The 11,479-nt window shown below is 49.1% G+C and overlaps 1 pseudogene; it reads right to left on the bottom strand.

Moving 5' to 3' along the window:
* Positions 1 to 4,236: 4,236 nt before the first annotated feature.
* LOC134729199 (cell division cycle protein 27 homolog) lies at positions 4,237 to 7,088 on the bottom strand (annotated as a pseudogene).
* Positions 7,089 to 11,479: the final 4,391 nt, after the last annotated feature.

The following is an 11,479-nucleotide window of genomic DNA, read 5'->3' as shown; positions in this document are numbered from 1 at the left end:
GTCTCTCTCTGCCTGTCTCTGTCACTCTGTCTGTCTTCTGTCTTACTCTCTCTCTGCCTGCCTGTCTCTCTCACTCTCTCTCTCTGCGTGTCTCTCTCTCTCTTTCTTTCTCTCTGTCTCTCTCTGCCTGTCTGTCTCACTCTGTCTGTCTTCTGTCTTACTCTCTCTCTGCCTGCCTGTCTCTCTCACTCTCTCTCTGCGTGTCTCTCTCTCTCTCTTTCTGTCTGTTTCTCTCTGTCTCTCTCTGTCCGTGTCTGTCTTTCTTTGTCTGTCTCTCTTTGTCTTTCCTTCTCTCTGTCTCTGTCTCTCTCATTGTGTCTGTCTTCTGTCTTAGTCTCTCTGTCTCTCTCCCTGTCTGTCTGTTTGTCTCTCTCTCTCTCTCTGTCTTTGTCTTTCTTTCTCTCTGTCTCTGTCTCTCTGTCTCTCTCTCTGTGTGTCTGTCTTCTGTCTTACTGTCTTTCTCTGCCTGTCTGTCTGTCTCTCTCTGTCTCTCTCTCTCTCTGTCTCTCTCTCTCTCTCTCTCTCTCCCCCCTGTCGGCTGTTTCTCTGTCTCTGTCTGTGTCTCTCTTTCTGTCTGTTTCTCTCTGTCTTTCTCTCTCTGTCTCTTTCTCTCTGTCTCTCTGTCTGTCTCTGTCTCTCTCTCTCTCTCTCTCTCTGTGTGTGTGGGGGGGGGTGGGGGGGGTGTGTGTGTCTGCCTTCTGTCTTACTCTTTCTCTGCCTGTCTGTCTGCCTGTCTGTTTGTCTCTCTCTCTCTGCCTGTCTCTCTCCCTTCCTGTCTCTGTTTCTCTCTCTTTCTGTTTCTCTCTGTCTCTGACCATCTGTGTCTTTCTCCGTCTGTCTCTTTATCTGTCTCTCTCTCTCTCTTTTTCTGTCTTTCCCTCTTTGTGTATCGTTGTCTCTCTCTGTCTGTCTCTGTCTCTGTCTCTCTGTCTCTGTCTCTCTGTCTCTCTGTCTCTCTCTCTCTCTGTCTGTCTGTCTGTCTCGGTCTCTGGCTCTGGCTCTCGCTATCTCCCGCCCTCTCTTTTTTTTGCAAAATAAGCTCAAGTACATCTAATCTAATCCCTCACCAAGGCCCGAATTCTTAACTTCTGACATCCCAGATTTGATCTCCCTACAGAATGCTGTACAGAACTGGCGAGTTGATTTCTGGACTTGGATACCTCATAGAAACTACATAGGAATAAAGATCCAATCCTAAAATCTGGTGTGGCTTCTCCCTCGACTGTCTCGAAAAATCGTACCTCTGTTCCCCTAGGATGCCGGAAGAGTTTTCTCAATGTGCATCTGCCCGTGTCCTAAGTGATCTGTGACCGAGCCCTGTCCGTTCTGTCTCCAATATGTATGTGCAAACACTTCTCTCCATTTCCACAACTACCCACGGCCCCTTGTGGAACCACTGGCTCTTCGAAAAAAATCCCAGAAGTGGTTTTGGCTTTTTGGCTAGGAGGCCTAAGCCTGCTGAGAACTTTCCTGCCCAGGATCCTGTGTGAACAAAAGTGCCTCTGCTGGGAGCTGGGATCGTCGGGACCATGCTTGCTAGCGCTGGATGAGTCTCTGGAAGGACGCACGGGACTCCGCAAAGCTGACCTGTCCCACCGAGGTCAAATGGATACCTCTGCATTGGCCCGAGGCCTCCAAAGTACATCACCGTCACCAACCGTCACCGTCAGCATCCTTGTGAGCCTGCCCAAGACCCCGCCTCCGGGGAGACTCTTGGGAGCCCGGCCTTCATCGGCTAAAGTCCAAAGGGATGGTGACTTCCACCCACAAGGTCCCCACTGAACGGCGAAGATGTGGAGCGTAGGTCAGAGAGGGGACCAGGAGGGGAGACGTCCTGACCGGCGATGAGTTCCCTAGGCTCTGGCCACCCCACCCACGCCCCACGTCCCACGTCCCGGGCACCCGCGGGACACCGCCGCTTGATCCCCTCCTCTGTCCACAGCCGGCCCCACCCCACCACGCAACCCACGCACACACGCTGGAGGTTCCAAAAGCACACGGTGTGAATAGAGCCTGACGGAGCGAGAGCCCATTTCACGAGGTGGGAGGGGTGGGGGTGGGGTGGGTTGGGGGTTGTGGGGTCTGTGGAGAGCCCGATTCTCCCTCTTGGGTGGCTACAGGCTAGAAATGAATATCGCTTCTTGGGCGGAGGGGCTTCCTTAGGCCATCACCGCTTGCGGGACTACCTCTCAAACCCTCCCTTGAGGCCACAAAATAGATTCCACCCCACCCATCGACGTTTCCCCCCGGGTGCTGGATGTATCCTGTCAAGAGACCTGAGCCTGACACCATCGAATTAAACACCTTTACTGGCTTGGTGGGTTTGTTTGTTTCTGAGATGGAGTCTTGCTCTGTCCCCCAGGCTGGAGTGCAGCGGCGTGATCTCAGCTCACTGGAACCTCTGCCTCCTGGGTTCAAGTGATTCTCCTGTCTCAGCGCCACCATGGCCGGCTCATTTTTTTTTTTTTTTTTTTTTTTTTTTTTTTTTTTTAGTAGACACGGGGTTTCACCCTCTTTCATTGGTTTTCACTGGAGATTCCAGATTCGAGCCACACCTCATTCTGTGCCACAGAGAGACTTCTTCTTCTTCTTCTTCTTTTTTTTTTTTTAAGTGCAACGCAACGTGTCTGCCTTATTTGAGTGGCTTCCTATATCATTATAATTGTGTTATAGATGAAGAAAAGGTATTAAACACTGTGCTAATGATAGCGAAAGTGAAGACAAAAGAAAGGCTATCCATTTTGTGGTTAGAATAAAGTTGCTCAGTATTTAGAGCTACCTAAATACGTCAGCATTTACACTCTTCCTAGTCAAAGCTGGCCGATCTGAATAATCCTCCTTTAAACACAATTTTTGATAGGGTTAAGATTTTTTTAAGCATGCGACTCCTGCAAAAGAGCTGAACAGACAATACACATTTAAAAACATCACAACACAAGGATCAACCAGACTTGGGAAAAAAATCGAAAACGACACAAGTCTTATGAAGAACTGAGTTCTTAAAATAGGACGGAGAACATAGCCATCGGAAGAGAAGGCAGTATTGGCAAGTTGATTGTTGCGTTGGTCAGCAGTAGCTGGCACTATCTTTTTGGCCATCTTTCGGGCCATGTAACTACTACAGCAAAATGAGATATGATCCATTAAACAACATATTCGCAAATCAAAAAATGTTTCCGTAATATAATGCTTCAGATTTAGAAGCAAATCAAATGATAGAACTCCACTGCTGTAATAAGTCACCCCAAAGACCACCGTATCTGACAGAATAACTACCACAGGGTTATGACTTCAGAATTATACTTTCTCTTGATATTTACTTATGTATGTATTTATTTTTTTAATGTATTTCTCTTGAGACGGCGTCTCGCTCTGTCGCCCAGGCTGGAGTGCAATGGTGTGATCTCGGCTCACTGCAACCGCCACCTCTCCGGGTTCAAGCGATTCTCCTGCCTCAGCCTCCCGAGTAGCTGGGACTACAGGTGCCCACCACCACGCCCAGCTAATCTTCATACTTTTAATAGAGACGGGGTTTCACCGTGTTGGCCCAGATGGTCTCGATCTCTTGACCTCGTGACCCGCCCGCCTCGGCCTCCCAAAGTGCTGGGGTGACAGGCGTGAGCCACTGCGCCCGGCCTTCTCTTGACGTTTAAACTATGAAGTCAGTCCAGAAAAATGCAATAAATGTCAACGGTGAGTATGCTGTTGAGGCAGAGGTAGGACCACACTTTTTCATGTCTTATTCAGTTGATCACAATAGGACCTAGGTAGTAATTTCCTATGTGCCCACTTATACACGAGTACAAAAGAGTAAAACAGAGAGACCGCTACATTAAAGGGCACGTGAAGTTCTTCATAGTAACTCCGTAAACTGGAACACTGTCAAAAAGCAGCAGCTCGTGAGTTGTTTCCATCTATTTTTCTATTCTCCAATAAGTGAACTATGCTATTCCTTTCCAATCTCCCAAGCGCTCCTTGTCCCCATCACCACTTCGGTGCTCGAAGAAAAAGTCACAAATCCAGTCACACAACTAAAGAAACACATACACGAACCAAAGACAACTACAGCGTCTGCAAAAGTTTGCTAGAAGACTGAAACTGTTGAGTATAAGGATCTGGTATTCTATGATCATGAGTTCATTTCAGAGTTTGTTCAAGACATACGTTTCATAAGGAAACATCTTAGTTAGAAGTTATTCAGCACTATGTACCATCCCTAAGCATTTTTAACCAAATTCGTGACAATAAAGAGCTATCTAACCAGAAAAACTAGCGAGTACCGGCGCCATCCATAGGGCTTTGTCTTTACACTTCATTACCACTTACCATGCCTTACAATGTCTGGGATTGACCCTGATAGCATTTCGAAAACAAGCTGATGCTTTGTCCAGTTCTTCAGTGAAGACAAGCTCACGCCCTAATGCACTATAGGCATAAGCATCATTTGGATCCACTTCGAGAGTTCTCTGGAAGAATTGAATCGCAATATCGTGTTCCCGTTGCAGACCGAAACAGTTCCCTGCAGCACACCAGGCCTCTGGCTGGCGAAGTTTTATCCCTGTCTGTGAAGTCTTTGGACAGAACTGAAAGAGCAACATCTTTCGGAGGATGCCAAAGTGTTGTAGAGTAGATCTCCATGCCTTCGACTCTGTAATTCTCAATCCTTCTAACCTCTGAGAATTTTCTTTCAGCTTGCGTGGACTCTGAAAGTTTAAAATAGGCCCTTCCAATTTGGCACAGTACCCAACCGGTATTGCGGTGGTGAGAAGCTAGATGGCTCAAGATACTGACAGCTTCTTTGCCGTGGTGAGAACACAAAGCTAAATAACCTTTCCCCCTTTCACGAGGAAGGCTCATCAAGCCTTCCGCTGCTGCTTTTTGTAGATTAAAAGCCTGAATCTGAGGCGCGATTGCGGCTATTTTCCCTTCTGGAGTGACGGAAGAGTCCAATTTTGTCACTTCCATGGCTATCACTTATGTTCGGTGGAGTTATTCCTCCTTTATTAGCTTTACTTTTTGTTTTTCTGTTTGGGATTTTAGGTGGAAACTTCCCTTTTAATTTTCTCCTATTCTCCTCGGTTGTGGAGCTGTCACTAGTCAAGAGTCGTGAATTTCTTCGAGGCGGTGCATTTGGGGGAGATGCCATAGTGGGGCTCAATACCTGAGGTGTTGCCCTTGTCGGCGCACCAGAACTTTGTGTTTTTGCAAGAATTGGGGTTACCTTTCGGCTCTTTCCCCTCTGCGAGAAGACAGACTGTGTTCCGGTTTGGCCGATTCCGGCAACAGACTTTTTTGAAGGGGCTCCGGTGGATGGCACGTCAATGACAGAAGGTGTCTAATACCAGTGCAGTTTTGTCCATAGGATCCGTCTCCGGGACTTGGGGCTTCTAATGGCAAAATGCCAACACTTGGGGCTCATGGACTAACTGCTGCTGGTCCTCCTAATACACTTCGACCAGTTTTTGGTTTATGTTGAACCTGTTTAGATCATATGGAAGTTCCTGTTCCCAGTGGGACAGTATCAGGTGAAAGGACGGCTGAATCGATAGAAGACACTGGGGAGTCTGTATTCAAGGAGTACTTTGAATTGGAAGATTCTCAATTCAATCCGTTTAATTCAACGGTGTCCTGGGGTGTTTCCGTAAGAACGGTCTCAGGCTGTCTGTGACATAAGCTAGGACGAGGTCCCAGTGTTTTGGCACAACACTTGGACAGGCAGTTGCTAAAGCTCTCTAGAGATGTGAATCAAAATGTTTGGTCAGGATCTGGCTTTTCCCCCCTATTTCACATCATGATTCAAAGGGACACCAGAGGAAAGGATTTCAACGGAGGCTCTTTTGGTCACATTCTGACCCTTTGGTAAGCCGATCTGTCTTGCAATATACATGTCCCAACGATGGAAGGGGAAAGCGAGCTGAATCAGCAAACTCAGGAACAATAATATCATCATGGCTTCTCTGCTTAGGAAACACTCCACCCGATAAGATTTGATCCCCTTCTGCAAGCTTGCTGAGATCAACACAACATTTCGCAAGCAGGTATTTGCATTGCGGTGTAGTACCACTGTGTCCTTTCAAGAGTCTATATGTTTTATAGGCCTTTCCTGAGCGGTAAGAAGAGGTTGCCAGTAAAAACAAGGCTTCTTCTGAGTGCACTTCTGCATAGAGGCGTTCTGCGAGGAAAACCGCACCTCGGTAGGCATAGTGGCTTAGTGCTTGCCATATAGCAGCCTGGACGGGTCCCTGCAGCACCGCCATCCTCGAGGCTCAGGCCCACTTTCTGCAGTGCCTCAGGCACCGCCCCCCCCCCGCCCCCCCCCACCCCCATAGCGGCTCCGGCCCGGCCAGCCCCGGCTCATTTAAAGTCACCAGCGACCGTTACCGACCGTTACCGTGGGATGGGGGAGTCCGAGCCAGAATGACTTCTTTATCCTGCCGACTCTGGAAAGCCCGGCCCCTTGTGATCCATTGCAAACCGAGAGTCACCTCGTGTTTAGAACACGGATCCACTCCCAAGTTCAGTGGGGGGATGTGAGGGATGTGGCAGGTAGGACGAAGGACTCTCTTCCTTCTGATTCGGTCTGCACAGTGGGGCCTAGGGCTGGAGCTCTCTCTGTGCGGACCGCTGACTCCCTCTACCTTGGGTTCCATCGGCCCCACCCTGGAACGCGGGCCTTGGCAGATTCTGGCCCTTCCTGGCCCTTCAGTCGCTGTCAGAAACCCCATCTCGTGCTCGGATGCCCCGAGTGACTGTGGCTCGCACCTCTCCGGAAACATGGGAAATCTCTCCTCTACGCGCGGCCACCTGAAACCACAGGAGCTCGGGACACACGTGCTTTCGGGAGAGAATGCTGAGAGTCTCTTGCCGACTCTCTCTTGACTTGAGTTCTTCGTGGGTGCGTGGTTAAGACGCAGTGAGACCAGATGTATTAACTCAGGCCGGGTGCTGGTGGCTCGCGCCTGTAACCCCAGCACTTTGGGAGGCCGAGGCCGTAGGATCCCTCGAGGAATCGCCTAACCCTGGGGAGGTTGAGGCTGCAGTGAGTGAGCCATAATTGTGTCACTGCGCTCCAGTCTGGGCGAAAGACAGAATGAGGCCCTGCCACAGGCAGGCAGGCAGGCAGGCAGGCAGGCAGGCAGGCGGGCGGGCGGGCAGGCAGGCAGGCAGAAAGACAACAGCTGTATTATGTTCTTGTCAGGGTAGGAAGCAAAAATAACAGAATACAGCCCTTATTTTTTTTTTCCCCTTCGGACGGAGTTTCACTCTTGGTGCCCACGCTGGAGTGCAGTGGCACCATCTCGGCTCACCGCAACCTCCACCTCTCGCGTTCAAACGATTCTCCTGCCTCAGCCTCCTGAGTAGCTGGGATTACAGGCAGGGGCCACCACACCCGGCTGATTTTGTATTGTTAGTAGAGACGGCATTTCTCCATGTGGGTCAGGCTGGTCTCGAACTGGCGACCCCAGTGGATCTGCCCGCCTCGGCCTCCCAAAGTGCTGGGGTGACAGGCGTGAGCCATCGTCACCGGCCGGCTACGTTTTTTTTTTTTTTTTTTTTTTTAATTATTTTACTTTTTTTTAGTTTTCAATTTTAATCTATTTATTTACTTATTTACATTTATTTATTTATTTATGTATTTACTTATTTATTTATTTTCGAGACAGACTCTCGCTCTGTTGCCCAGACTGGAGTGCAGCGGCGCGATTTCGGCTCACTGCAAGCTCTGCCTCCCGGGTTCACGCCATTCTCCTGCCTCAGCCTCCCAAGTAGCCGGGACTACAGGCGCCCACCACTGTGCCTGGCTGACTTTTTGTATTTTGAGTAGAGATGGGGTTTCACTGTGGTAGCCAGGATGGTCTCGATCTCCTGACCCTGTGATCCGTCCACCTCGGCCTCCCAAAGTGCTGGGATGACAGGCGTGAGCCACCGCCCCCGGCCTATTTATCTATTTATTAACTTTGAGTCCAGGTTATGAAACCAGTTAGTTTTTGTAATTTTTTTTTTTTTTTTTTTTTTTTTTGAGACGAGGTTTCACCGTGTTGCCAAGGCTTGGGCCGAGGGATCCACCGGCCCTCGGCCTCCCAAAAGTGCGGGGATGACAGGCGCGAGCCTACGGCGCCCGGACCCCCCCTTCCCCCCTCCCCCGCTTGTCTTCCCGACAGACAGTTTCACGGCAGAGCGTTTGGCTGGCGTGCTTAAATTCATTCTAAATAGAAATTTGGGACGTCAGCTTCTGGCCTCACGGACTCTGAGCTGAGGAGTCCCCTGGTCTGTCTATCACAGGACCGTACACGTAAGGAGGAGAAAAATCGTAACGTTCAAAGTCAGTCATTTTGTGATACAGAAATGCACAGATTCACCCAAAACACAGAAACCAGTCTTTTAGAAATGGCCTTAGTCCTGCTGTCCGTGCCAGTGATTCTTTTCAGTTTGGACCTTGACTGAGAGAATTCCCAGTCGGTCTCTCGTCTCTGGACGGAAGTTCCAGATGATCCGATGGGTGGGGGACTTAGGCTGCGTCCCCCCAGGAGCCCTGGTCGATTAGTTGTGGGGATCGCTTTGGAGGGCGCGGTGACCCACTGTGCTGTGGGAGCCTCCATCCTTCCCCCCACCCCGTCCCCAGGGGATCCCAATTCATTCCGGGCTGACACTCTCACTGGCAGACGTCGGGCATCACCTAGCGGTCACTGTGACTCTGAAAACGGAGGCCTCACAGAGGAAGGGAGCACCAGGCCGCCTGCGCACAGCCTGGGGCAACTGTGTCTTCTCCACCGCCCCCGCCCCCACCTCCATGTTCCTCCCTCCTTTGTTGCCTAGGAAACCGCCACTTTGACGACTGGGTCTGATTGACCTTTGATCAGGCAAAAACGAACAAACAAATAAATAAATAAAATAACACAAAAGTAACTAACTAAATAAAATAAGTCAATACAATCCATTGCAATGCAATAAAATACCATACGATACGATAGGATAGGATAGGATACGATACGATACGATACGATACGATACGATACGATACGATACAATACAATACAATACAATACAATACAATACAATACAATAGGCCAGGCGCGGTGGCTCATGCCTGTCATCCCATCACTTTGGGAGGCCGAGGTGGACGCATCACCTGAAGTCGGGAGTTGGAGACAAGCCCGACCAACATGGAGAAATCCCGTCTCAATTGAAAATACAAAACTAGCCGGGCGCGGTGGCACATGCCTATAATCCCAGCTGCTAGGAAGGCTGAGGCAGGAGAATCGCTTGAACCTGGGAAGCGGAGGGTGCGGTGAGCCGAGATTGCGCCATCGCACTCCAGTCTGAGCAAAAAGAGCGAAACTCCGTCTCAAAAATAAATAAATAAATACATACATACATAAATACATAAATTAAAATAAATAAATACAATACAATAAAATAAATGGGCCCTGCGCGGTGGCTCAAGCCTGTCACCCCCTCACTTTGGGAGGCCAAGGCCGGTGGATCAAGAGGCGGTCAGACCAACAGGGCCAGTATGGTGAAACCCCGTCTCTACTCACAATACACAAAATTAGCCGGGCGCCGTGCTGTGCTGTACTGTCTGTAATCCCAGCTACTCGGGAGGCCGAGCTGAGGCAGGAGAATCGCTTGAACCTGGGAGGTGGAGGTTGCAGTGAGCCGAGATCGTGCCACTGCACCCCAGCCTGGGCGACAGAGCGAGACTCCGTCTCAAAAAAATGAAAATGAAAATGAAATGCAACAAAATAATTAAAAAGTGAGTTTCCGGGGAAAAAGAAAAAACAACAACAACAACAACAACAACAACAACAACAACAACAACAAAAAACAACCCCACCGTGACATACACGTACGTACGCCTCTCGCCTTTCGAGGCATCAAACACGTTAGGAATTATGCGTGATTTCTTTTTTTTAACTTAATTTTATTTTATTATCATGATTTATGTTTCGAGACGGAGTCTCGGAGGCCCGCCCTCCCTCCGTCCCATTCCCTGGTTGCCCAGACAACCTCAGGAGACAGACCCTGGCTGGGCCAGATTGTTCTTCTCCTCGGTCGATGGTTTCCTTGTCTTTCTTCGTGTCTTTAACCCGCGTGGACTCTTCCGCTCGGGTTTGACAGATGGCAGCTCCACTTTAGGCCTTGTTGTTGTTGGGGACTTTCCCGATTCTCCCCAGATGTAGGGAAAGCAGGTAGATTTGCCTTGCCTGGCCTTGCCTGGCCTTGCCTGGCCTTGCCTTTTCTTTCTTTCTTTTTTTCTTTCTTTCTTTCTTTCTTTCTTTCTTTCTTTCTTTCTTTCTTTCTTTCACTACTTTCTTTTTTTCTTCTTCTTCTTCCTTTTTTTTTGAGACAGAGTTTCACTCTTGTTGCCCAGGCTAGAGGGCAATGGCGCGATCTCGGCTCACCGCACCCTCCGCCTCCCAGGTTCAAGCGATTCTCCTGCCTCAGCCTCCTGATTAGCTGGGATTACAGGCATGGGCCACCGTGCCTGGCTGATGTTTGTACTTTTAGTAGAGACGGTGTTTTTCCATGTTGGTCAGGCTGGTCTCCAACTCCCAACCTCAGGTGGTCCGCCTGCCTTGGCCTCCCAAAGTGCTGGGATGACAGGCGTGAGCCACAGCGCCCAGCCTCTCTCTCTCTCGCTCTCTCGCTCGCTCGCTCGCTCGCTCGCTCGCTCGCTTGCTTGCTTTCGTGCTTTCTTGCTTTCTTGTTTTCTTTCTTTCTTTTGTTTCTTTCTTGCTTGCTTTCTTGCTTGCTTGTTTTCTTGCTTTCTTTCTTTCTTTTGTTTCTTTCTTGCTTGCTTTCTTGCTTTCTTGTTTTCTTGCTTTCTTGCTTTCTTTCCTGCTTTCTTTCTTGCTTTGTTTTCTTTCTAGCTTTCTTTTCTTTCTTGCTTGCTTTCTTGCTTTCTTTTCTTTTTCTTTCTTTCTTTCTTGCTTTCTTTTTTCTTGCTTTCTTGCTTTCTTTTCTCTTTCTTTCTTTCTTTCCTGCTTTTTTGCTTTCTTGCTTGCTTTCTCGCTTGCTTGCTTTCTGTCTTTCTTTCTTTCTTTCTTTCTTTCTTTCTTTCTTTCTTTCTGTTTCGTCCTTTTGAGACAGAGTTTCACTCTTGTTTCCACGGCTAGAGTGCAATGGCGCGATCTTGGCTCACCGCACCTTCCGCCTCCCGGGTTCGAGGGCTTCTCCTGCCTCAGCCTCCTGATGAGCGGGGATTACAGGGAGGCACCCCCACGCCTGGCTTGGCTGATGTTTGTGTTTTTAGTAGGCACACCGTGTCTCTCCGTGTTGGTCAGGCTGGCCTCCGACTCCCGACCTCATGTGATGCGCCCACCTCGGCCTCTCGAAGTGCTGGGATGACGGGCGTGAGCCACCGTGCCCGGCCTGTTGACTCATTTCGTTTTTTTTTTTTTTTATTTCTTTCGTTTCCATGTATTTACTGACATTTATTAATGTAAACATTTTTGTACATTTATATGTAAACGACAAT

The sequence above is a fragment of the Pan paniscus genome, chromosome 17, assembly GCF_029289425.2.
Source record: "Pan paniscus chromosome 17, NHGRI_mPanPan1-v2.0_pri, whole genome shotgun sequence".
Taxonomy (NCBI): domain Eukaryota; kingdom Metazoa; phylum Chordata; class Mammalia; order Primates; family Hominidae; genus Pan; species Pan paniscus.
This window is presented reverse-complemented; position numbering and strand designations above follow the sequence as displayed.